Source organism: Castor canadensis, chromosome 4 (genome assembly GCF_047511655.1).
Source record: "Castor canadensis chromosome 4, mCasCan1.hap1v2, whole genome shotgun sequence".
Classification (NCBI taxonomy): Eukaryota; Metazoa; Chordata; class Mammalia; order Rodentia; family Castoridae; genus Castor; species Castor canadensis.
The window spans coordinates 92,341,158-92,368,107 of record NC_133389.1 but is presented as its reverse complement, the minus strand read 5'-3'; the positions used below and the strand labels follow the sequence as shown (position 1 = coordinate 92,368,107).

The 26,950-nt window shown below is 41.5% G+C and overlaps 1 long non-coding RNA gene across 1 annotated transcript in view; it reads right to left on the bottom strand.

The window, feature by feature from the left end:
* LOC141422366 (uncharacterized) overlaps positions 1–17,112 on the bottom strand; it is a 52,544-nt gene extending 35,432 nt beyond the window's left edge. Inside the window, exons 1-2 of the long non-coding RNA XR_012446913.1 lie at positions 17,018–17,112; positions 16,744–16,902 (exon numbers count right to left, since the gene is read on the bottom strand). This is a non-coding gene — a long non-coding RNA (uncharacterized lncRNA). The remainder of the gene's footprint in view (positions 1–16,743; positions 16,903–17,017) is intronic.
* Positions 17,113–26,950: the final 9,838 nt, after the last annotated feature.

Genomic DNA, 26,950 nt, shown 5'->3' with positions numbered 1-26,950 from the left:
GCCAGTAAAGTCCCAGTAGGGCAGCAGGGTCAAGGGAGGACAGAGAACTACTATCTACTCACTGCCTCTTCTTTTCAGAATCCATGTATTTATAAGTTCCCCACCATTCTGCATTAGGGTGCAGTCAGTCTGCAGGCACATGAGCCTAGGTAAAGGGGAAGTCATCTGCTTGGAGCAGGAGGCTGAGCTGATGACCTGAGCTCAACACCCAGGAAAGGTGGACTTGGTCCCAAGCCAATCACCCCAGCACCCAACTTGCATTTGGGAAGTGGGGGTAGACTGAGCACACTGTGCTTTGCATTGGTCCTTTGACCAGCAAGACTTCATTGTATTCTCTGACCCCAGAACCCAGCACAACGCTGACACAAGGTAGGAGCACAATTATCATTGTAGAACACAGCCTGCATGCTCACCCAAAATTGTGCAACAAACACCTTCACTTAACTGAGAGGAAAAACTGAAGCCCAGAAAAGGTGAGTGACTTCCCCATCACGTGGCCAACTAATGGCAGAGCCTGCCAAAGCCAGGTCCCTCGGACCCCTAGGCCTTCACCCCCACACCTCATACCCCAGCTAAACGCCCATGGCCAGCTTTTGATGCTTTTCTCTATGATTCAAGACATAGCTAGGGAAATAGTGCAGGGTAAGGTTTTTTTTTTTCTTTCATTAATACTAGTTTTTGGTGTGGAGGAAGATCTGAAACAAATTAGTCATTTCCATCCAAAGTTATTCCTAATCACCTCAAGTCTTCATAATTTCCAGCTTCAGGATGGTAAATATTATTCACAGAACTGCACCAGTGCCGGGCTGGAGAGATAGCAGACATAGTTCATAATCAAGTTTTCTCAACTACAGGCAAGTGTGAAGAGCCAGTCAAAACGGAAGATGTGATCAGGCTTGCAGCCCATAAGCGGTCCCTAGAAGGGGTAGGATTGATAATCTTTATGGCTGAGTTTTGTTCCCTTGGATTACACCAGAGAAAAGATTTGTTATTTTCCACAAGGTCAAACACTCATAAGAAGAAAACAAAACCTTTCTTAACGAAAAAGAAAAAGAAAGCCTTTTGAATAAGTACAAACATTGATTTGATTCTATACAGGTGCCTGGAAATAAAATGATTTTCTAAAGCTACCTGAATACATTATTTATTGCGCATGTCACAGAGGTAGGAGACTAGCACATTAGGAAAACCAGTGAGTTATAGGATTTTTCAAATGGCACACTGTGAGGCTGGCTGGCAGCTCACTTACAGTATTGCTAAGTAAAGGCTTCAGGATTCCCCTCTGACAATTATGAGGGCAGCCTGTGGGTCTGTGCAAGGATGTCACCCCCAGTTGTAGTAACAACATGCAAAGGTCACCGCTGCTCAAGAAATCACCGAAAATGGAGGAGCATTCCATTCAATAACAATAAAAAGTACTATGGTTAAAATAGTATTAGCAATTATTGTTCTATTAAAATATCCCTGCTGTATTATTCAATGATTTTTAAGTTTAAAGACTTTATATTCATTAATTTGCCCTCACAACAAAATTATGATATAGACACAACGATGTGCCAGACAATAGGAAACAAGATAGAACAAGTTGCCTGAATGGAGCCAACTGTCTGTGAGAAGGCAAATATTAAATCATAATTCCACATGAAGAAAATGTTGCTTTTTGTGTCCATCATTCAACATCACTTATGACCAGCCAGGTTCATAGCACACTCTAGTCAAGCACTACAACACAAAGAGCAACTTCCCGTCCCTATCTATAGGAACTTCCTGTCCCTGACAGTGGGAACCTCCTGTCTAGTCAAACAAGAAAATAGTGCTGCGGGGAACATATGACTTCTCCCAAATGGAGATATTTGAGCCGAATACGCAGAAATCAGTAGGACTTCTTCTTTTCAAAGAAAAGGAGTCTTCCAGGCGGAAGGGGGAAAAGGGTATTGTGTGTGGGTGTGAAGAAGTCTTGGGGCTTGGGCTGTACTGAGGAGGGCTGCAGAAAGAAGGGAAGAGGGGTCCCTAAGTAGGATAGACAGGGGTCAGTTTGTGCAAGGGGTGGAATTCTTGTGATTCAGAGTTTAACATCACCTGGGCAAGAGGGCATCTTGAAGGGTCTCACACAATCATCTTTTCTGTTTCCAAAGCAGAGCATGGGTTTTAGGAGGAGAGCACAGGAGTGAGGCAATTTAGGAGTTACAACTTGCAGTAGGATCTTTCAGGTAAGGATTTAAATTTTTAAAAACTTAAAAATACAAATGAGTAGCCCTTAACAGAACTGATCAGCACCAGAAGCATTTTGAACTTTGGATTTTTTGGGGGGCATGGGAATATTTGCACGTACATAATGAGATATCTTTGGAATAGGACCTAACTCTAAATACAAAATTTATCTATGGCCTATATACACCTCATACACATAGTCTGAAGGCATGTTATACATTTGTACTGTGCCTGCATTTTTACTGCAACCTGTCACATAAAGTCAAGTGTGGAATTTTCCACGTGTGGCATCATGACAATACTCTACAACATATGAATTTTGGAGCATTTTGGACTTCAGATTTTTGGGGGCAAGGGGTCAGTACTGGATTTGAGCTCAGGGCTTTGTACTTGCTAGGCTCTACTGTTGAGCCACATCTTCAACCCTTTTTGCTACGGTTATTTTGGAGATAGGGTCTCACCTCTTGCCCAGGTCCACCGGACCACAATCCTATTTACGCTTCCTGCGGCAACTAGGATGATGAATGCACCACCACGTCAGCCTTTTTTTCCATTGAGATGGGGTCTTGAAAACTTTTTGCCCTGGCTATCCTCAAAACACAATCCTCCCAATCTCAGCCTCACAAGTAGCTAGGAATACAGGTGTGAGCCGCCACCAGTGTCTAGCTTCAGACTTTTTTTTATTAAGGATGCTCAAAACACATGGAGAAGGAAAGAACTATGGGGTGAAACAACTGTGTATACAGTATACACCATTTATGTTATTTCATGTAATCTACACATCTTTACTAGAATGCCTTCATATTCCTGTTTTATTTATGTTTAATATTTTCTTTTTTTAATTTTTAAATTTTATTTTTGGATTATCATACATTAATAGTATGAGGGGGATTTCATATGATAATGCTGTATGTGTGTACTGTATACCTTAAATAAGCTCATTCCCTACATTATATTGCCATGCTCCCTCTGCTTCTTTCCCCATAATTCAGCATTCAGTGGTTTCATTATAATATATATATATATACATATATATGTATACATACATATACACATATATATACATATATATGTATACATACATATACACATATATATATACATATATATCCTCTTCACCCTTCAGTATCTTTTCCTGAACCCATTCTCCCTCCCGCTGATCGCACGCACACACAGTTCACCTTATACATTCACGTCTTGCTATTATTAATAGTATAATAATTGTCATTTTAGAGCTAGATTCCACAAAGGAGTGAAAAAAATGCTATATTTGACCTTTTGAGCTTGGCTTATCTAGCTCAGCATGATGATCTCCAGTTCCATCCATTTTCCTGCAACTGACATAATTTCATTTTTCTTTATGGCTGAGAAATATTCCATGATGGCTATGTATATTATATACCATATTTTCTTTATCCATTCAGTGGTTATTGGATACCTCAGTTGATTCTACAGTTTGGCTGATGTGAAGAGAGCTGCAATGAACATGGATATGCAGGTATCTCTTTTGTATATTGATTTACACATCTTCAGATATATACCCAAGAGTGGTGTGGCAGGGCCATAAGCTAGGTCAGTCTATTTTCAGTTTTTTGAGGAACTTGCATATGGATTTCCATGGGGGTTGTACTAATTTACATTCCCACCAACAGTATATGAAGATTCCCCCACATTCCAATTTTAAAGATGAGAAAACTGAGTTACGGAGAGTTTAGGTAGCTTCTCCAAAGTCACATGTCTAGTAAGAGGCTGAAGTCTGGACTCAAAGTCACCCCACCCATCACCATACATTGCAGAATGGACACTTGGTGAGAGTTTGTCTTGGCTAATGTCGGCTGCCCAATAAGGAATGGATGCGGTGGATATTATGGCGGTCCTAATGAGAAAACATTGGAGTGTTTCTCATCCACATTCTGGGAGTTTTCACCTGCAATCTCTGGAAATGTTATCCAGTCTCCCTGCCTTCTGATGGAAAAACACCTAAAACACAATCAAATAAACAGTGGTCCCTATAGACATCCACCAAACCCCTGTTTACTGAACAAAGGATGATGGGAATGGCAAGAAACAGGCCACAGGGAACAGAGACTGTATTCTGGCTGGGACTTCTCTTTCCACCCACTCTGCTTGCTCAGCAGGCCCATACATCACTTTTCTCTCAGACTGTTAATTAGAGAGACACCCGCCACCCTGACACAACACAGTAATTATGAAAACAGAGATCTGTGCACAACATAACATGGAAATGAAGTGACATGCATCCAATTAATTAAACTTTCACAGCTCAAATCGGTTTTAATTAGGGAAGCTATCCTTTTCACTCTCCTCTCGATCAATAAATGAGCTTTGCAATACATACATATTTTTAATCAATTAGCAAACAGAAAAGAAGAGCACATACTGCCAAGGGCATCATGAACTCTTCCACAAGTTATACCCGTGTGCAATGTCTACCTGTACTCTCAACTGAATTTACAGTCCACACTGGGTTTGAACCTCTGCAACTTGTTTGCAGGTGAAAGGTAAGAGAGCTGAGAAATGGCAACCCCATTGTTTCTACTTACTCTCTGTCATTCTTTTTATAGACCTGGAAATGCATTGAAGACTCCAGAAATAAAGGCAGACTCAGTTCAATGTTGTCAAGTCTGTGTTTGTCATCAGTCTCTACACCTTTGACCAAAGGCCTGCTCTTTCCCTCAGGGAAGGGCATCCTCTTTGACCACATATACAGCTTCTGGAGTGTTGCCCACATATCAATAAGAGCCAGACAAAGGGGACACCAGCCTAGCCTGTCAGATCAACCAGCTCAATCTGTGCCACCAATGGGTTACACATGCATCAATCAGATCAGCCTCACATTTGACACAGTCAGCATCACTCAACTGATGCTTCAGAAAGGCTTCAGGGTGCTGTTGTCTTGTCCAGTCTTCAGGTGGGTTTAAAATCCCAACAACAGGGAAAAGAGAAAGTTGGAAGAACTCAGTGAGGCAAGAATTCAGTTCACAGGGGAGTCAAAAGGAACAGAAGAAGTGAAGTGTAGAATGGGTTGGGAAGTTCAGGAAGCTAGAGCCTAAAACAAGATATACAAGTTGGGTATTCATGTTATGCGGTAATCACTGTCTACACCTTAAAAGTACTATTGTGGATAGTAATGAAGGCAAAAAAAAAAGAGAGAGAGAGAGAAAAATACAGAACCCCCAAACAGATACTAGGGAGAAGCTAACTAGCACAGGCTGACAAACATCACATCCCCTACCTTGGACAGATATAGATTATGTATCACAGTATTCTGTCACACTGGTTCCACAAATGACTTCAGAAATCATATCAGTTGGTAGGTTGACTTTAGAAGCATGTGACAGAAACCTGACTCAAACTGGCTTAAACAATATGTAAATGCATAGTCTCACATAACAGGAAGTTCAGAAGGTCAAAAGAGAAGTAGACTTTAGATCAATTGATTCAGTGAAGTAATCAAGGGTCTATTTTCTCTTCATCCTCAAAGTTGGCTTCACATTTGTCCTGGCTTCAAGATGCTGCAGCAGGTGTCATATCCAGGATGTCAAGGTCCAGAAACTCCAAAGAGATCATCTCTCCCTATTTGTAGAGAAAAGCTACCTTTTCCAGAAACCCCCCCAGTCAGCTTCTCCTCACATCCTATTGTTCATTTAGTTTACTTGTCCTTTCCTAAATCAGTCACTGGCCCATATGCCATAGATTTCAGAGTCAGGGCTGGACTGGATGATGGAGAATCAGTCATAGTGTTCCCAGTGGAAATTCTTCACAGCTTCCTGGCACCCCTTACCAACTACTGATAAAATTGGACTGGAGATGAAAATCCCTTGGCTACTCTTGGGCTGGGAAATGAGCCAACAATCAAGAGACTGGAAAGCATGACTTAGTAAGGTTGGAGGTGTAGAGCAAAGGTGAAACCATTTTGATTGGAGAAAAGTATGAGACTTTGAGTTCTTGGAGTTGAGCAGTTCATTTCCCATCCCCAAAGACCTGGCATAACCCCCTCTCTAAGCTTATGAAGAAAAGATTTTCTGTGGTTGTGATGCATGTCAGAAGAAGCTGTGGTTTCATATTATTTGGCAAGAAATTAGGTCTGTGTATACACCCTCAGGCAAGAAGTCTACATCAAAGGAAAAATGAATGGGAGTTGCAGATCTAGAATCCAGGACCTCAAACAACCACTGTGATCAATACTCACAAAGAGGACAACTAAGAGATTTGGTACCTAAAGGAGAAACCACTGGGCAATCTCTCTTGAAGAGATCATCACTTTTTTTGAGTGACAATCCTAAAGACTTCGTCCATGGTTTAAGGTAGGTAGGAAGCACACAATAGCCTGATGCCTTCAGAAATACTCTTTAACTTCACTCACACCCTTCCCTGCTCTCATTGGTCACCTGGAAATAGCTTGGGGCTAGATTCTATAGGGTATTCTTTTAGCAGGTCCTCAGTATAGACAGCATAGCACCTCGAGTTTGAATATGAGGACATCTGCCAGCCATTGTCTTCAACTTGCAGCTTCCACTGGTAAGATTGGAGGAACCCATTTAACATCCTAATACAATAATCATAATCAAAATACTGAAGCAACAGAGGAAGAAAAGAGGTTAGGTGACCTCTTTTCTAACATAAATCCTAGTTTTTCATGGTTAAAAATATCACCTAACGTTCATAAATCAAGAAACAGAAGTATAGCATATTTAAAGAAGATTAAAAACACCAGAAGAATTAAGTAAAAACTGGATTAAAGCAGGAGTTGGGGAGTGGTAATGACCAGGGAAGAGACTGTCCTAGCCACCACAAGTTCTTCTGTATTATTACTTTGATAAACCTTTAAAGCAAAATTTCTGGGAAGATAAATGATTGTTCAGTCTTTTATCCCTATATTCTGACACATAATAGGCTTTCAAAACTTAGTTGCTTACCAAACCAATACTCTTATATTCCATGTAAGTACCCAGCTACATATGACACAAATCTATGTTTTAACCCTCAGGGCTGAAGCTCAGGCTTTCTCAGGTAAGGTGGTGTAAGATCACCTGCTCATTCAGACCTGGACTCAGTCTGGGCCAGGTCTCTTACAAGTCTAAAAGAGCAATTCTGAGTGCTTTGTAGGTCAGAGAGAGCATCTCTTTTTGCTGATCATGTCACACAATTTCCCAGAAACCCATAAAGTGAATATCCTAACTTACTCTAGCTGGAGACCAGGTGCCCAGCTGAATGGCAACATTCAGAGTGCTCAACATGAGTAATCTGCCCACAGGGACATCTTCACAGGAGAGCCAAAGGAAGCGGCTGTCATCGGGAACTGTCTAGCAACTGTACCTCATGATCTAATGCCTAGAGAAAATCAGATACCTGCAGTAGATGAGAGTGCATGTCAGCTTCTTGAACAGAACCTGCCCAACTCCTACCCGGCTAAAACCCCAGCCAAGGATATTGACTAAGGAACTTTCTTCAGAAGTGATCCTCCTTTGGAAAAGACTTTGATGAGATGATGATGGTGATGGACTCTTCCTCAAAAGAGCAATGAGAGATCTCCTTAAGGACCAGTGCACTCCTGACAGGTCACATTCTGTGTTTCCCTTTCATGATTTCAGGAGGACTTTAAGGAACAAACAAGTGCTCTGACATGGTACGTGCTAGGCAGAAGCTGTCTGAGTATTCAGCTAGAAAAGATTGAAAATTTAATTGGCTATAAAAATAGTTTTGCAATGATAATAATAAATACTGACATTGGGTTTATATGTTTTAGTTAAAAGTATGTAATGTACAAATTAAGTTTTCAGATTGGATTAGTTGTTTAAAAAATGTGAAAAATGCTGGTTTGGTTAGTTTGCTCTTGAGTATCTTCCTAACACGAGGTCACCATCTGTCTGAGTTATCCATTTCTACTTTGATGCCCCAAGAATCACTGTCTCTGAGCAAAACAGGGCCAGCAGTAGATCCTTACAAACTGTCTTGAAGAGAAATACACTGTATACTCTGCTTCAAGTGAGACAGAGCCAGACTCCTGGTCCTCTGGGGCCTGGGAACTGTCTGGACATGTTTCTGCTACAGGGAGACTCTACCATCCTGGAATAGCTCTGTCATCTCCCGGTCCTCTGCCCACTCCCCACACACACATCTGCTCCTCCTCCCCAGCTCATCCATGGCTGCTCCATGGATCTAGAGAACATCAAAGCTTGTGTGAGAACAATGCATTATTGACCACCATGCATTCTTTGCCATGACCAAAGAATGGTTTTGAGAGACTCACTAGGTGAAAAACACAGACACACAAAACATGCCTCTCAGCACAGGTGCAAGTTGCAATCTATCAGATAGTCATTGTCTCACACTTCCACTGCAGTAACCATAGGCCTGCTCCAGTTATTTGCAAGTGGGGTTGCTAGGAACTGCACCTTATGGATGGGCTTTACTAGCACAAGGATCCTACAGATAGCCAAGGATGTCTGGGCATAGACTGGCAAAGTCAGTCTTGCTGAATTGCCAGTGGGGTCATTTCCAACTAACCTTGGCTGTCACAGTCAGCATAAGCTAAAGACAAATAAAGCCAGGTAGCATCAGGGTGCTGTTGATTGTATGGACCTCCCCTTATTTTTACCACAGTTAAGCTATTGGGAAGCACCACCATGAAACTGAGCTCAGTTGTTGTCCCAGAGATCACCACCCTTTGTCACACAAAAGACTTATGCCAACAGCCTATGTGACATCTGTGTATTGACTAATAGTGAAGGCATTCTTCCTGGAGTGAAAAGACAACAGGCATTTGAATTATCTCCTTTCCAGCCATCCTCTTTCCATCTGTGCTTCCTGAAGCTCATGGAGCCACAAAGAGGACACCCCACTGGTGGTGGTTCCCTAATTACTGTTGTTTCCACGGCAATATAATACAGATTCAACTTCAAAGAAAGAGTGGTGCTGCTGGTTAATGCCAGCAGTATTAACTTTCAAGTGGAGGAAGCAAAGAAAGAAGGAGAAGCGGTTATAGTTGGTTGGGCTAGTTCTTTATCACAGTGATTTACAGTGGGGCTGTTCTTGTGCGTCATTTCACTCCAGTAATGAGCCATTTATGGAAGACTGCACAGTACTTGGCTGTTTTATTGTCATGCATCCAAGCAATAAGATCCTCAGAACATTCTCCTCATGTCTTTTCACATCCAGGATAGTAAAAACAGTTCTTGAAGTCGTTTCTGAGATGCATAGGTTTCTTCCAGGGTATGGGCTCCAACCATGAACTGTAGTGGGTCTGCCTCACCACAAGAGGGCACCCAGTAGTCACATTTCCTTCTTACTCTCAGGGCAAGGTTGGATGTGGCTCAGGACTTTGAACTGAACCAAATGTCATATGCAACACACAAATGGATTTTTTGTTTTGTTTTTAACAAAACGTGACACCTAGGGTGATGTCAGTTTCACACCATACATAATTGTTTTGCTTTGGGTAATGTCCTTTGACCCATGCTTTTGTGAGTCCTGAGAAATAATTCTCTGAGCATTGTGCTATCATTGTGACAGCTGCTCATGTTTGCAAACTGCTTGTTTCAGAACAACGCACTATTCAGATCTTCACAATTACATGAAAGAAATGAAGTGAATTTCTCACCAGCCCATCAGGGCTTATGATACTGACAAGAGACCTATGGGCTTCCCATTGGATTCCCATTCCAATCCCCAACTAACACCCTGTCTGTTCTTCTAGCCCACATCTTCTCACTCATGTTCTTCCAATGGGAGAATAATGAGGACTCACACTCTAAGTCACAGAGAGCTTTCAGGTGTTTTAATGGGGTGACTAGGTTTAGTCATTTCTGTAACAGAAAGCTCAGTTGACAAGCTGGTAACTATAGCTCTGATGGTCTATAGCCATGGACCTGAATTTTCTTTGTGTGAAATTTAATGGTATCAAAATAAGTAAGTGTTCCCCCAGTTTGGATACTTTGTTTACTATACAGTCCTTTACATTTTCCATCAATGCTTCCACTGCTTTATCTTATTGGAATCTTATAATACAAAGGTGAGATAGAGAAGGTATTAATGAGCTTTTCCCTTTCACCCAGGCAAAGGCAGTTGATTTGTTCTGTGTTTCCATATTTTGCATATTCCATTATTATAGATACTTTTGCTGTATTGTAATGAATTACTCCTTTGCTAAGTTCTACCACTGTGTGTTCCCCTAAGGCAAGGACCAGATCTAACTTAACATCTGAGATCTATCTAAGCTGTCTATCCCCCTACCCCCACCCCCCCCCCCCGCCACCGGCCACAAAAAAAGCTTTGCAATGGTCATGATATACAGTATTTAGTAAATGTTGTTCATTTGGATTACTATACCCATTTGACAGATAAGGTAAACAAAGCACACAAAGGGACTAAATAATACGACATGCTACATCTACTGTTTGAAGTGAGTAATGGAAGGACATGGCACAGCATGTCCATGGCCTAACTGGAGGACTAAACAAAGAAAATGTGCATTGCATTATGTATCCTGATAAGTGCAGTGGCAAGATACAAACATAACTAGCAAGACATGAACTATAAGCCTAGATTCTCACATAGTAATTGATGAGGTCTTTTAATTTCTCTGGGTTCCTTCAGAATAAGCAGGCTGGAAGATGAGCTCTACAATGGCTTGTGTAGTTTTCACATTGTATAGCTTCATCAACCTTCTTGTTGGGAAAAGGCTACCTGTACATTCGCATAGAGTTACCACACACATGCTACCATGTACATTTCCCACTGGCTTAACGAAACAACATGTCATATGTGCAAATAGAATCAAGGTCAGCAGACAATCCAGATACTCCCTGAGAAGAAAAGTCTAAAGGAAGGACAGAACACTTAGGAAGGATTTACAGATGAGGGAGAGCAGAGCCAAGCCTAAAGTTAACATTTACATCATTTGGAGTAACTGAAGTGGGTGCTCAGAGTGCGGGCATTCAGAGGACAATAATATCAGGAAGCAGGACACTGCTTTCCCATGGTCAATGCCCGTTTATGAAAGACAGGTTTGTGCTTGAAAAACAGGAGGGGGCTGTCCCCGTTCAGTTCAATGTCACTTCCTCTCTCATCTGATCTCCACTCCCACTTTGTTTCTTTTTGCTGCTGGATCCCAAATCTAATTTAGGTTTTACTATATTGTACAGTCTTCATTGTATAACATTCTAAATGTTTACACAGCAGACATCTTAATTCAACATGTATGCATGGTTAGTCTCTGAAGGTTGCCTTTACCTTCTACAAGACTGAAAGGTCTTTGAGTGTAAGAGCTTGATCTATTTTGTTCACTGCTGAAACCCCAGAAAACCAGCATATAGTAAGTACTCAGTAAGTGTCCAATGAACTATTTAACGAGAATAGGCAAAATATGGACAGTGGGTCCACTGGATGTCAGGGCCACTTTCCAGGCCCCAGTTGCTGCAGCTTAACCCAAAGTCAAGTGAGGACATGAGCGACAGGTGCAAACAGGCAGAAAATCTGGTGCTCAGCTGGTGGGAGTCAGAAAAGGCGACAATGTCCTATTTCCTTTTGAGAAACATAACCACGGAGTTTCATCAGCCGACTCTGCCTTTGGCAGCAACCTCCCCTCCCCTCCCCATTTCCTCCCAGTCAAAACGGAAGACAAATTTCTCTCCAAACAAATGTGTTCTGGTGAGCTTTCGCCTTCCTCCCAAACACTCCCATGCAAGCCCCACTCTTCGCACTCAGTCTCCTGATGAATGACTCTGTCTGTGCCCCCAGCTGCAATTGGCTGTGGCTATTTCTGTTTCTAAAGAGCTGAGGCAACTCTGTCTCAGAGAGGAGAGGTGACCTGTTGAAGGTCACACAGCCATGTACCAAGCTCTTTCTTTTGACATGAGTTAGCATAGGAGTGCTTGCCACTAACCAGACATTCTGCTATGTGCTCTTTGCATTATCTCTATCAGTCCTCATTCCTGCCAGCCCTATCAGATAGGTTTGTTATGAATCCCAGTTTACATCAGACCCGAGTCACAGATGAGCGACAAAACCAGTGCAGTGTCCCCCAGCTTGAAGTTGCAGATCTGGATTCTAATTCAGGACCAAATCTGACCCCATAGCCTTAACTCTTTTCCCTATACACTCTTCACACAACTGCTGGGATGAATTTTTTTCTTCTCCCAGAGTCTTATGATGAACTCCTTAAGCAATGGGGTTGTGTGGTAGGAGAGCTGGCCCATGGTCCATGCAATTCTAGAAATGTGGTCTCCACATCTCATACCCACCCTCCCACTTTTCTAGGTTCACCTTCCTTGTTCTCCCATCCATAGCAGTCCCAGATGTGGAGGGCTGACCTCCACAGCCCTCCCATGCTTTCCTCCTAGAACCCCAACACTCCTCCTCTCAGTCATTTTGCCACTGAACTTGAGCGCAGCTGCTTTTCCACAGGTGTGCATCTGACCACCATAATGACTGTGATTAGCACAGCACCCACCACATAGAGGAGGCTCCCCTTTAAAGTTCTAGCTTAATCTTATCTCAACTTAATCTTCAGGGACCAGTTCTATCAATTCTGAACTAAAAGCTCAAGTGTAACTTTCCAGTGTGATCCCCTGGCTCCGCAACTGAGCACTTCTACTGCTCTGGGGAACGACAGAGTTTTCATAAGTCACTCAGGACTCACACACTCACACTTAACAGAATAAGCTGGAGGGGGTAACCAGGAGCATGAAGGCTGGAAGTGCCGATGCTCACCTGTTTTGGTCGTTGTCATTATTGTTGTTTGTTTGCTTGGGTTTTTTTGTTGTGGGGGATTTTTTTTTTTGGTTTGGGTTTTTTGTTTGTTTGTACTGGGGTTTGAACGCAGGGCCTCCCACTTGCTAGGCAGGTGCTCTACCACTTGAGCCACACCCCTAGCCCTTTTGCTTTAGTTATTTTTCAGATAGGGTCTGACACTTTTGCCCAGATCTGGCCTCGGATTCTTCTGCCTCCCTCACTGGGATTACAGAAGTCCACAATGCCCAGCTTGTTTTTTGAGATAGGTTATCATTAACTTTTGCCTGGGCTGGCTTCAAACCATGATCCTCCTGTCTCTACCTCCCAAGTAGCTGGGATTACAGGCATGAGTCACCATGCCCTGACCTCTGTCTGTTTGTTTGTTTGTTTATGTATTTATTTATTTATTGGTGTTGGGAATGGAATCCTGGGCCTTGTGCACACTGAGCACAACTGAGCTCAGTTGCTGGGCTCCACCTCCAGCCATGATGTTCACCTCTTGACCTCTCCCAGCCCTATCCCCAGCCCTCTGAAACTGAAAGATTTGGGAGTAGACACTATATATTGAGTGTCTACTATGGTCCTTACCTACCTCGACTCATTTGATCCTGAAAACCACCCCATGAAATAGTTTTCATGGCACCACATTTACAGATAAAGAAAATAAGAGCTAGATAGATCAAATAAGTTTCTGCAAAACACAAAGGCTTTGGAGTCATTGCCACTATCCTATGCTGCCTTCTACATTCTCTCTAAGATTTAAGAATTTTGCAGAGCAACACACAGCTCTTACCTTCTCACACATTACTGACTAGAAGATTGATCGGGGAACCATTTATATTTGGCAGATAGTAGAGGCTGCCTGCATATGACACACAGGCAGACGTTTGTATTCTAATCTGCAGTTAGAACTCTGCTCCCAGCTTTGAGTGTTCCTGCTGTATAATTGTGCCCACAAATCCAGTTTGATTTGCTGTAGTTTTTATTTATTCTTTGCATTAGACTTGTTTAGACTAGTTGGACCAACCTAACTTATAAATGGTAAACTAAACAAAGAGGTGAATGTACCGGCACACACGCCATATTGATCTGGTTGGGGCGACAAATAGCACAAAACAGGTCATTTAATGTACGGCCGAACTTTCCAAAACTATTGACAATTTTCTCCAAGCCTTTTAATATTCACATGTCTACTCTGGCTTTTGAATTGCCTAACCTTTGGGTAAAAATCACAGCATGTTATTTTAATCTCTTTCTAATGGACTAGAGTTCAATTCAAATAAACATGGCTGCTGAGTGCTCACGGTAAGAGGCAGGGAAGTGGGTCTCACAACCACATGGGTTCCCCAAAAAGTTTGCACTATATTCACCATCCAGAACCACATTGGCTTCTGAGCCTGCTGCTTTTGTCTCTAAAACAAGGCTCCCCAAATATGGTTCCTCCCCTGAAATTGTTAGAAGTGAGATTCTCAGGCCCTTTCTCAGGACAACTCCTGTATCCATATCACTTGAAACAGATCCACTGAATTAAAAATTTGCTGTTTATTGAGTAAATAGCGCAGGATAGGGCTCTGGAAAGAAATACATTCTATGGAGACCCAAGTGGACCCTGGACGCTGTCCACGTCACAAGTGCCCAGGGCTGGCTTCTACACCCCCACCCAGTGGTTCCCCAACTTGAACATACATCTGTTTCATCTTCAACACATTCCCAGAGTTTCTGTTTCTGCAGCTCTGGCTCAGGTGTGACATAACAAGTCATTCTGCTGCTGGTGCAGGGCCTCCACTTAGAAAACCTGGGACTCCCTGGACCCACTTTTGGCCTCTTTCTAACCTTGGATCATGTTCCAAAGTCTTCTCTCCAAAGTTCTCAAAACTTGTCTCAACATATTGCTAGAGGGCTGGTCCAAAAGTAACCAAAAACCAGGAGAAGAATGATTTCCTTTCTCTTTAAAGAAACAGAGAGGAAACTACCTTAATAATGTAACCACTAGTTTCTTCATTCAGGAAAACAGAAAAGGAGGGGTTGTACAGTGATTAGGAGCTTGTGGTAAATTTTTTTCAGCTGAGCAGGATTTTGAACGCTTTGTTCCTTTTCAGACGATTGCTTCCAAAGACATTGGTAGCTGTTGGAGGTTGCCCAGCCACAAGATGGCAGCACTCAGTTGGCATTCAGGTAAAATGTAATGCTGGCCCCCACACCCTCTTCCTCTCTGGGTGAACCCCACAGCAGGACAATAAACAGTGGATGATAAATTTGATGGAACCAAAATAGCCTAGTGTTTCTCCCTAGAAACCTGGCAGTGCAGAAATTAGCCATCCAGCCAATGCAGACCCTGGCACAATGACCCGAAACAGGGCTGCATGCATTCCATTCAGACTCTAAAGACAGAACCAAAATTTCCCACACTTAAATTAGGAAGCCTGGGGCCAACTGGTCATGTGCTACCAATGAGACAATGGGGAAAAATAATAAATCTGGACCCCAATAACATCTAGGAAACGTGGCCATATTAGTTACAACTGACAGAGACCTAAAAATAGATAGGCATTGAAAGATGCATTAAATATTGTAAATCCTAAGCAAAATGGGAAACAGTCTCAAGATACATTCTCTGATGGTCAGCCAAAACATGGTGCATTATAAAGAGCAGTCATCGTTTCTCCGTGCCAGAGTGGGGATTCATGGTTCATGAGGAAGAGACTAAGGAATAATAAGCATATATGAAAGAAGAGGTTGTCAGCACATCCAGAATGTATAGCAGCCACGTGAGACCAAAACAGCCCAGAAAATGCAATTCTTTCCCCTCTGCCTAACCTCCAACCATTGCCCCTCTTCCAGAGGCTGGATCCGAATGTAAATAGCGACAGACTTGAGTTTTACTAGTGTGCTTCACATCCAAAGTTCTCAGAAAGTTGTTCATCATTTCCACAATTCTAATAAAAACATGTTTCATGCCAGGATTATCTAGATAATTGCTTCCATTTTCCTTGGCCACATAGACAAACCCCTAAACTTCGTAAGTCCTCTCCTTTCATCTACTGTTCACTAGGCCAGTTGTTGCCAAATTCAGCTGAATGTCAGAATCACCTGCAGGCCTGCTGAGTTCCAATGTTGGGGAGGAGGTTTATGGAGCTGGAAATTAGTGCTGGCTTCTAACATCTACATATACATATGCATATGCATACACATATGCATATATACACATACATATATGCATATACATATACATGAGCAGATACACATACAGTTGTCCCTCAGTATTTGCAAGGAATTGGTTCCAGGACCCCTGCAGATGCTTAAAACCCAAGGATGCTTAAGTCCCTAATATTTAGAACCTACCCACATTTTCCTCTATACTTTAAATCATCTCTGTATTACTTACAATGCCTAATGCAATGTAAATGCTAGGTACATAATTGTTGTTTAGGAATAATGACAAGGAAAAGGCCATTGTGTATTTAGTGCAAATGCATTTTTAAAATATATTCTCTGTCCAAGGTTGGCGGAACCCATGGGTACACAACCAGTCTGTCAGAGGGCTGACTGTATGCAGGAATAGTAACTCAACTGAGGGGTTCTAATGAACTTTAGAAACAACTGCTCTGACAATGCCACTTCTTAGACCCCTGAGCACTCACTCATTCAGAATGTTCTGTGAAGTCTATGGGGATAGTGTACATGTCCAGGACCTGATTTATGAGAGAAAGACAGAAAGAGACTTGTTCATAAGCCAAGAGACTCACAGGACATTTCAAACTCAGGTTCTCTACGTACCTGTTCCTCCTGCTCTAGCTTAGACTTTCTCTCTGTAAGATCTTGCAGACTTGTATTTAAGATAGTTCCAGGCAATCAAAAGCCACAAAAGGACTCTTTTTCAGTTGCTCCTCCATCCAGCTAGACACTCACAGAGGCCTTGTAATCCATCCCTGCGTCCTGGCAAAGCCCCATGAAAAGGAAATGAATGAAAACAAAGACATATGAGCAAAGGGTCAAGTTGCCAGAAGTCTTTGAACGAAAGAATCAAAGACTCCCGGGAGGAGTTAATCACCTCTGCAGGACACTGAGGGCCCTCTGAGCAGGGCCCCAAGGCAGCTGGTGGGGACAGCAAAGAGCTCTCCACTAGTACTCACACCCATACGGAACATCTGTTCACACCCATGGAAGTGCAGGGAGCTTTTGTTTTCATTAACCAAAGAAGGGGGAAGGCATTTGGTTAGGGTGGGGCTGGGAAAATCAAGTAAATTATGAGATTTGTATTGGTGCTTCTCCCCCAGCCAGCCTGGAGGTTTGATTCTCTGATTGTAAGGTGGTGGTCAAACTTCAGACACTGGACTTTCATGAGAGTTTTTAGCAAAGCAGAGCTGCTCCTGGGCCACCGTGGCACAAAGCTGGGTGGGAGTCCTGTCTTAGGCAGGGTTCAGAGAAGCAGAGCTACTAAGTGACATGGAATACAGCCTATATTATAAGGGTTAGAGTTATGCAGTTATAGGAGGTGGTGGAGAGTCTGTGCCGCCTATTACCTCTGGCTCTAGTGGTAAACCTGAAGTTGCTCTAGGTCAACTAGACCAGTTATCAGGAAGGAAAGGTGGATGTGGACAAGAACAAGGACAAACTAAGAACCCTAAAAATGAAGTGGAACCTGCATCTGTCTCTCATCACCTCCAACCTGGCTGAGCTACAAGAGACTTGGGCTCCTTCACTACAGAGCTGCGCACGCATCTAGCCCAGGGCTTACAGAAGCAGGAGAGCCTGTGGGAGCTGCCTCAGCAGACAACAGATGGCTGACAAAGGTGACAAACTGCCATGATGCCCACACTCACCACCAAAGTGAGAAAATGTGATCCCACCTTCCAAATCCCTGGATAAATGAGTCTTGTGAGCAATGATAACTTGGACCTATAATGGAAAGGTTAATCTCACTTACCTATCTTGACACAATCCAGATCCATGATACCAATTCTGGTACCTGAGATTGGTGGCTTTGGCCATACCCAATATCACATTGATCTTGCCATGATCTCTGGAGTTCTCCCAGTCGAAACTTTCAACCAGGAAACCAATGCAACTTCCTGAGCAGTAGATGTCAAAAAGTGTGAATTGGGAAGGAAAGAGAACATGGCAGACTCGTTAATGAGCATGTATACAAGACTTCATTTGGGGACATTCTCAAATAACTGGGGGAATACTTTCTGCAACTGTCATCTTAATTTGCACATAAATAGAGTTGTGGTCTCATTTTGTATTTGGGGATGGGTATGCCGGGACAAGCTGATGACCCAGGTAAGTAACATATAATGAGAATTTCATAAACTCAAGAGAAGGAAAGGTGTGATAGTTAGTTTTCCATAGCTACGACTAAGATACATGAAAGATCAATTTAAGGGAAGGAATTGTTTATTTTAGCTTGTGGCTTCAGAGGTTTCAATCACAGTCTTTGGCTCCATTGATTCTAGGCCTGTGGTAAGGGAGAACATCCTAGCAGCAGAAGCCCATTGTGGAGGAGTTCTTCACTTCATTGCAGACAGGAAGCAGAGAGAGAGAAAAAGAGAAGCCTGGAACAAGATAGCACCCCAAGCACACCTAGCCCCAGTGACCTACTTTCTCAAGCTAGACCCCATCTCCTAAAGTTTCCAGAGCCTCCCCAGACCAACCTCTTAATACATAAGCTTTGGAGGGGGCACTTATATCTAAACCATAACAAAAAGAATCTGAGAGTCAGCACCTGCCTCCCCTGCCTTCTCCTCTCTTATTCATGAGCATCCTGTTTCAGTCAAGTCAAGCCACTTTCAGGTCTCTAAACACAACACACTCTGACGTGCTTTGCAAATTTTGCATTTGTTTCAACATGGAGAGTTCTCCACTCCTCCTACTCTACCTCACCCTACTTCCTTGAATAACATCTACTCAAATTTCAAATCTCAGGCCAGTGATCCCCCTTGTCCTGACTTCTGGGTAGTTTAGTTAAGGGATTTTCCTGTGTACTATCTATTGGTAGCATCCTGAACTTAACCTCTTCCAACGTAAGTTTCTGGCACCCTATTTTTACATAGTCTTATTTAAGCATAATTAACCTACAATGAGCTGCATATCATTAAACTGAACAATATGATAAGTTTTGGTACAGGTATACACCCATAAAGCCATCATCGCACTCAAGGTAGCAAACAAATCATCACCTTTAAAAGTTTCTCTATGACTCTTGGAATCCTTTCCCTGGGCTTCCCCAGGCAGCCACTGACCTGCCTTCTGTCACTCTAGGTTAGTTTTCGTTTTCTAGACTTCGATTCAATGAAACCATGTAGCATGTACTCTTTGTTTACTGTCTTCTTTCATGTTCGGCAAAATTGTTTTGAGATTCATCCACCTTGGGTGGGTCAGTAACTCCATCCTTGTTACTGCTGGGTAGTGTTCAAGTTCATAGAAGTTCCCCAGCTTGGTTATCCAAATGTGGATGGACATCTGAGTTGTCTTCAGATTGGGGCATTACAAATAAAGCTTCTATGAATATTTGTGTACAAGTCTCTTTGTGGCTATATACTTTCTTTTCTCTTGGGTAATGCCTAAAAGTGAAATGATTGGATGTGTGGTAGGAATATGTTACATTTTTTAATAAACTGCTAAACTATTTCACATTCCCACCAGTGGTATATGAGTTCCAATTTTCCCACATCCTATCCAACACTAGATATGGTCAATGTTTTTCATTTGAACCATTCTAGGTCAGTGATGAAATTTTATTGTAGTTTTAATTTTCATTTCCCTAATGACTAATGTTTTGCATCATTTCCTGTGCTCTATTATCTACACATCTTCTTCAGTGAAATGCACCTCAAATCTTTTCTATTTCTAAATTGGGTACTTGTTTTCTTATTACTAAACTAAGTGTTCTTTCAATATATATGTGTGCATTATTGATTTTTTTTTATTTTTAAGACAGGGTCTTGTTATATAGCCTAAGTTGATCTCAAACTCACAATCTCCTGCCTCAGCCTCCCGAGTGCTGGGATTGCACTGTTCTTTATATATTTTGGTTGTTCTTTATAAATTTTGGTTAAAAGACCTTTAGAAGGACATATGGTTCCCAAATATTTCTCCCGCATCTGTGGTTTGACTTCTCATTCTCTTAACAATATCTTTTTAAAAATAAAAGTTTTTAATCTTAATGAAAGCCAACTAATCATTTTCTCTTACAGATTACATCACTCCTAAATTCTCTAGTGATAATCTACCCACCTCCATCAGCCTGTGAGTTCCTCAGAGGCAAAGACCTCCTTTTTCTATCTCAGTATTCCTAGCACTAAGGCAATCTTTGGTCCTTAAGGAGACACTGACATTATTACTCTTGGCTATTACGGGAGAGGAATATGCACATAGAGTCCTAACATGAGCTATGTAATGATTGTTTCTTTTTTGGGAATAAAGATTTTATAGAAGATTTTAATCAATGAAATTATTTTTCTCAAGCAAGGCCTACAAAGGCCTTTGTACATTTCCTCATAAAATATCTTTATATTTGCATGGCAAGGAGGAGGAATGAACAGTATAGGAAAATCCTCTCCTAAAGTCCTTTCATTTGAGAATTGTACTTGCTTTCTCCTTTGATTAGGAGGAGCAGTTTGTTTCTAGAATAAGCAAAGAAAAATCTCCTAGATAGAAGTAAAATGGGGACTTCACCAGGAAAGTAGTTCAAGCAAATTTTACCACAGGCCTGCTACTTTCACCCTGAGAAAGGTATTTTAAGAAAGGGATCAGGCATCTTCATATATGAGAACCATATCTTGCACATCCCCTCCAGTGGTCCTACCATCTTATGGCGGCTGGCCACAGCAAGGTCTTCCACAGAGCAGCAGACCAGCAATGAGGATGGCATTTCCAGGTGACACAATGGCAATCCTCTAATGTTGAGATGCGGAATTCAATAATGAACAGTTGAACTATTTCCACTGGTGTTTGTCTCGGGGTGGTCCTGAAACTTTCATCTTTCACAAGGAAAAGATCCTTAAGGATGAATTCCCTGTTCTGGGAATATGGAAGACTAAAGTATCAATCAATGACAGCCACAAAAGCAATTGTTTCAAAATCAAAGAACTGCTGATAAAATTGTCGTAAGCAATCTGTGTCAGAATCATAGACAGACATGCTTGTGTCTTTCCACATGTCAGACTGTGTTGAATAACAATAAATTCACAAGCTACAGCAATGTCATTGGCATTAATTCACTGATTTTACTTGGTAGCCATGAGTTATTGGCTCATTAATTACTAATATTAACTCAGATCATAAATTACACTTCATAATGATATATATATAGGTATCAGTAGATGAAAAATGATAGAAAGATCAATGAAAACCAAAAGTGATTATTTGAAAAAATGACAAAGTAAAATTGACCCTCTGACAAGATTGATTAAGAAACAGTGATAGATTTAAAAATTATACACACATGTGCACACACACCACCAATGAAGACATGTAAAAAGGAACCAAATTTCAAACACAGTGGAGATTTTCAGAAATCATAACACTATAAATAACATTACTATAAACTTTTGAACATTTAGATTATAAATGTTCTATTCTATCCTAGAAAAATATAATTTATCAAAACTGTTCGATGAAAGCATAAAAATTTATATACGATATCACTAGTAAAGAAATTGAATCAATACTTTAAAATGTGCTCACACACATATGCAAATCTACCTGCCAAAAATCCCAACCTCAAATGATTCCATGGGTAAATTCTACCAAAGAATGAAGGAACAGATGTTTTCAATCTGATTCAAATTGTCTCAAAATGCAGAAAAAGAGGAAATGCTCCTCCCTCATTTTATGAGAGTGACATGTCCTTGGTACCCAAACCAGAGAGGACAGTGTGAGAATGCAAACCCATAAGCCAATCTCACAGACACAGGCACACAAAATCTTTTGTTATCTTTTAGGTAAATAAATTGAATAATGTACAAAAAACCTTGACTGTATGTTTCATCCTAAAAAGGTTTTGTTTAAAAATCTGTCCATATAATTTGCACAACAGTAAACAAGAAAAAAAAACTTACAAAAACAAAAAGGTAGCTGGTAAAATAAAGGAAATTCTTTTTTTCTCTTTCCAGTTTTATTGAGATATAATTGACAAGTAAAATTGTATACTTAAGATATATAACATGGTGTTTTGATACATGCATATATTGTGAAATGAGTGTCACCATCAAGTTAGTTAAACCATCCATCATCACCTCAAATAGTTGCCATATTTTTTTTGTTCTCCTATATGGGAGAATAATTTAGAGCTCTCAGCAAATTTCAAGTGTACTGTACAGTACTTATTGACGATAGCCACCATGCTGTATATTCAATCCTTAGAACTTAATCATCTTATAACTATACTTTTGTACACTTTGATCAACAGCACCCCATTTCTTTTTCCCACATTCCCCATCTTTTGGTGTCTACCATTTTTATCTGTTTCTGTGAGTTCAACTGTTTTAGATTCCAGTTATAAGTAAGATCATGAAGCAATTGACTCTTTGTCTAGCTTATTACACCACAGGTTCATCCACATTGTCACAAATGGCAGAATGTCCTTTATTAAGGCTGAATAATATTGCATTGTATCTGTACCACATCTTTACCTGTTCATCCACTGATAGACACTTAGATTGCTTTCATACCTTGGTTCTTATGAATAATGAACATGGGAGCGCAGATATCTTTACAGGATATCTGATTTTCTTTCCTTTGGATATGTATTCCAAAGCGGGATTGCTGGATCATATGGTAGTTTGATTTTTAATTTTTCAGGAACTTCCATACTGTTTTCTATAACAGATGAATCAATTTACATTCACACCAACAGTACACAAGGGTGTCCTTTTTCTCTACAACCTCATCAACACTTTCTGTGTTTTCTTTTCAATGATAGCCATTCTGAGGTGTGGGGTGGTAAGTCATTGAGTTCTTGATTTGCATTTCTCTCCTGATTAGCAACAATAAGCTTCTTTACATGTATCTGCCACCCATTCATATGTCTTCTACGGAAATAATGTCTATTAAGACCCTTTGCCCATTTTGAATTGGATGATCTGGTTTTCTTGCTCTTGAGTTATAATAGATTCCTTACATTTTAGGATGTTAACATATTCAAGTTCAAGAGGGTGGTTATTTTTGAGGAAAGAGGAAGAAAAGCAAAAAGATAAGATGAGACGATAGGTGGATACATATTAGTGTATCTTTCTTTTTTAGGAATTCTAAAATGGATGTGGCAAAATAATAACTGCTAGTTAAACTCTGGGTGTCTGTTATATTATTTCCTCTCACTACTATATTTTTGAGGTGTTTCGTAAATAAGAAAAAAGTTTGGGATGTGCTCCACTTATCTGGCTTGGGAAGGCGGAGAATCCCCTGGTGTATCCCACCCCCTCACAGACACTTGCCATCTTGTAGTAAACTTGTGACTGCTTCTTTTTCTGGAAACAGAACATGCCTGCCATTCTTAGCAAGTATTTAAGTTATTTCCAGTCTAAAGTGTTATGTGGATTTACTAAACCAAAGATGTCCAGAGAGAAACTTAAATCACTGTCTTTGCAAATTATTGTTTTCTGCTAGTCCTGAGAACTTATTCAAACACAAAATCAGTGAAGGAAAGGGGAGTAAAGGAATGAAAAAGAAGTACTTTTATTCCTCCAAGGTGTATGGTATTACTCCTGAACTCCATGGGGCCTTTTCTCTTCTTCACTGTTCACCTGGGTAAACACAGGTACTCAAAGACATCCACCTGAGTTGCTAAGTCAAGAGAAGGGAGAAAGGGCAGCTAAGAGGCTCCCAAACCCCCATGTAACTGGGACCTTAACCAGGAAGTCTGCCAACAAGTGGGGTGGGATGGTTGTAGCCCCAAAGAAAAGCAAAGAAACCAGACTTGCTGGACTCTACCTCTTTAGCAACAAAACATGAAGGAAGCAGCTCAGAGCAACAATTTAAACAGCAGTGTGATGCAAAGAAGGTTCTGGAGAGCACAACCACATTCCCTAAGGCAGCAGTTCTTAGCTCTAAACACCATTACATTCACTGGGGAACAACAGCAACAAATACAAATAAACAAGCCCCTCCCCTTCAAGATTCCAAAGCAATGGGTTTGAGGCAAGTCACTGGTATCATTTAAAGGCACACTAGGTAAGTCTAATGCAAGCCTCTCTGCTGAGGACTAACAGAAGCAAATCGGAAGGACTTTTAAGAAAAATGGTTTCCTGAGAGCTGACCAGAAATGGTGTGAAATCAGATAAGCCAAGGCTGGAAACCCAGCTCTACCACTTATTATGTGACCTAGAGCAAGTTACTTAATTTGACTCAACCTCAGTGTCCTCTTCTGAAGCACTGGGATGATGGTACTACCCTCGGTGACAGTAGGCACTGAGCGGATACATGCAAAAGAACACCTGGCACATGGCAGTCATTCATCAGTGACAGTCATCCCAAGCCAGGAATGGCTCACCTGTGGTCAACTACATCCTTGTGGTTGAGATTCAGAACCAGAGAGAAGCCAGCACTTTCCATGACTCACACACTCTCGCTCACATTTGTGGAGGAAGGTGTTCATCCCAGTACCAACTCGGGCTTTTTTGAAGCAACTGCTGTCCTGTGGCTTAAACAGAAGTACTAAGTCAGTTTACACTCGGCTATTCACAGGAATGGAAGAGAGTATTGAGAAGAGAACCTAATGATTCAAGTAATTTCTTACTTGGGATCAGAAATATATCACAGACTGTGGACTGCAAAATAATGACCCCACAAAGACGTCCACATCCCACACCCCAGAATATATGAATAAGATGGCTTTTACATGGCAAAGGAGAATAAAGTTTGCAGATGAGTCGTGCTGGTGGCTCGTGCCTAGAATCCTAGCTACTTGGGAGACTGAGATCGGGAAGATCAAGGTTCAAGGTTAGCCCAGGAAAAGAGTTCACAAGACTCCCATCTCCAAAATAACCACAGCAAAATAGTTCAGAGGTGTGGCTCCAGACTGTTGCAAGTGTGAAGCTCTGAGTTCAAATTCCAGTCCCACAAAAAAAAAGGTTGCAGAAGACATTGAGGTTGTTAATTAGCTTGCCTGAATTTTGATGGAACTTATTGTAATCTCAAGGGTTCCTAGAAGCAGAAGAAAAGCAGAGATGAGTATATGAAGGACTTGACCTGCTGTTGAAAAAAAGAAAAGGCCATGAGCAAGGACTATGGGGAGCCTTGAAAAGTCAGAAAAGGTAGAGAAACAAACTCTCCCCTAGAACCTCAAGGAGAAAGGCAGCCCTGCAAAGTCTGGATTGACCTGCCTGCCTTCCAGCATTGTAAGATAACACACATGTGCCACTAAGTCACTAAGCCTGTAGGAACCTGTTACGGCAGAAATAGAAAAGTGTTAGATAAAATCTTGTATAGCCTGAAGGTTTTCAGGCCCTCTCCATGGGCGTCCCTGGCTAAATTAGATGGCTAGGTGGTGACTCAGGGAGGTGGCAGCCTCCAAGTAAATGGCCTTAACAAGTGGAGAGACAGAATCCAAGCTGAGCTTTACCCACTCATTCACTGGACAATCACTGCTGAGCACCTTTTTTGTCCCAGGCAGTGCAAATACCAGATAAGTGTGCCATGGTCTCAGCTTTTGAGGACCTCTCCACCTAGAAGCAGGAGGCGGCTATAAACAGAGAATTAGGAGAGTTGCCATCTGTGTTTGGTGGCGGGAAATTTTCAGAGAAGTGATGCTCCAACTCAATTTGAAAAGGCGTTATTTGCAGAGCAAATTATAAGAGAAGAGAGCGGTGCGGGCAAATGCACTTAAACCACTCCAAAACTGTTCCACACTGCCCAAAATCAGTGAGTAAGACACACTCTCTAGGCACAGTCCCCCAGGCCACATGTTGCTCCTCCAAGACATTCCTCACTAGTCTCCTGCAGGCTCTGAAAGCACAGGAACCCTAGCTCACACTTCTCACACACCAGTAGCTAACACAGTCTAAAATGTAGAAAATGCTCATTGAAAACATATTGAGGGAAGGGATAGATGGAGAGAGGAGAGAGAGGACAGAGGTCAAACATCAAACTCTTGGCTCTCGCACCTTGTGCCCTCACTGCATGGGCTCACCCCAGGAGCCCCCAAGACTGTCCTGCCCATCCTCCTTCCCAATGGACCACATTCATCACTGTTCTCCTGGCCCTGCTTCCGGGCCCCTGCCTGCTGCTGTCTAGAGCCCAGCACAGTGAGAGAGAGAAATGAAGATGCTGGCACCCTCTCTAGAATCTTCCACAAATTATAGAGGAAAAAGACTTCATATGGTGTGTATATATTCTAATGTGCTAGAATTTGGCCTAATTTCTGAACTAGAAGACTCATATCCATTCTCTTCTTCCACCAACTGTGATGCTATTCAGACTGTGGACTGGAATATCAATTTTTTTTTTTAAATGATGATGCCAGTGACTCACCTGTAATCCTACCTACTCAGGAAGCAGAGATCAGAAGGATCACAGTTTGAAGCCAGCCCAGGACAAACAGTTCACAAGACCCTACCTCAGAAAAAAACAAAAAATTACAATAAAAGGGCTGGCACCCTTTTATTGCACACCTGCCTTGCAAATGTGAGGCCCTGAGTTCAAAACCCAGTACTGCCAAAAAAAAAAAACTGAGTGATTTTCCGTGATGAGGATAATTGCTATCTTACCACTATTTACTTAAAATGCAATTATATATATTAAAATATCCACATTGATCAGAAATATGTAATCTAAGTGATTTATTTAAAAATTTTCAAATTAATCTTTACTCTTCCATCCTCTTACACTCTATAAGATTGCTATTCCTTCCTGCTCCTAGATTCTAGAAATGACTGGCTATGTACATTGGCTGGAAAAATGGCATTTGTGTGTATGTGTGATGACCACTGGTCACCACATCGCTTGGCTTTTCATTTTAAAAAGACCCTCAAAACTAAGACCAGGC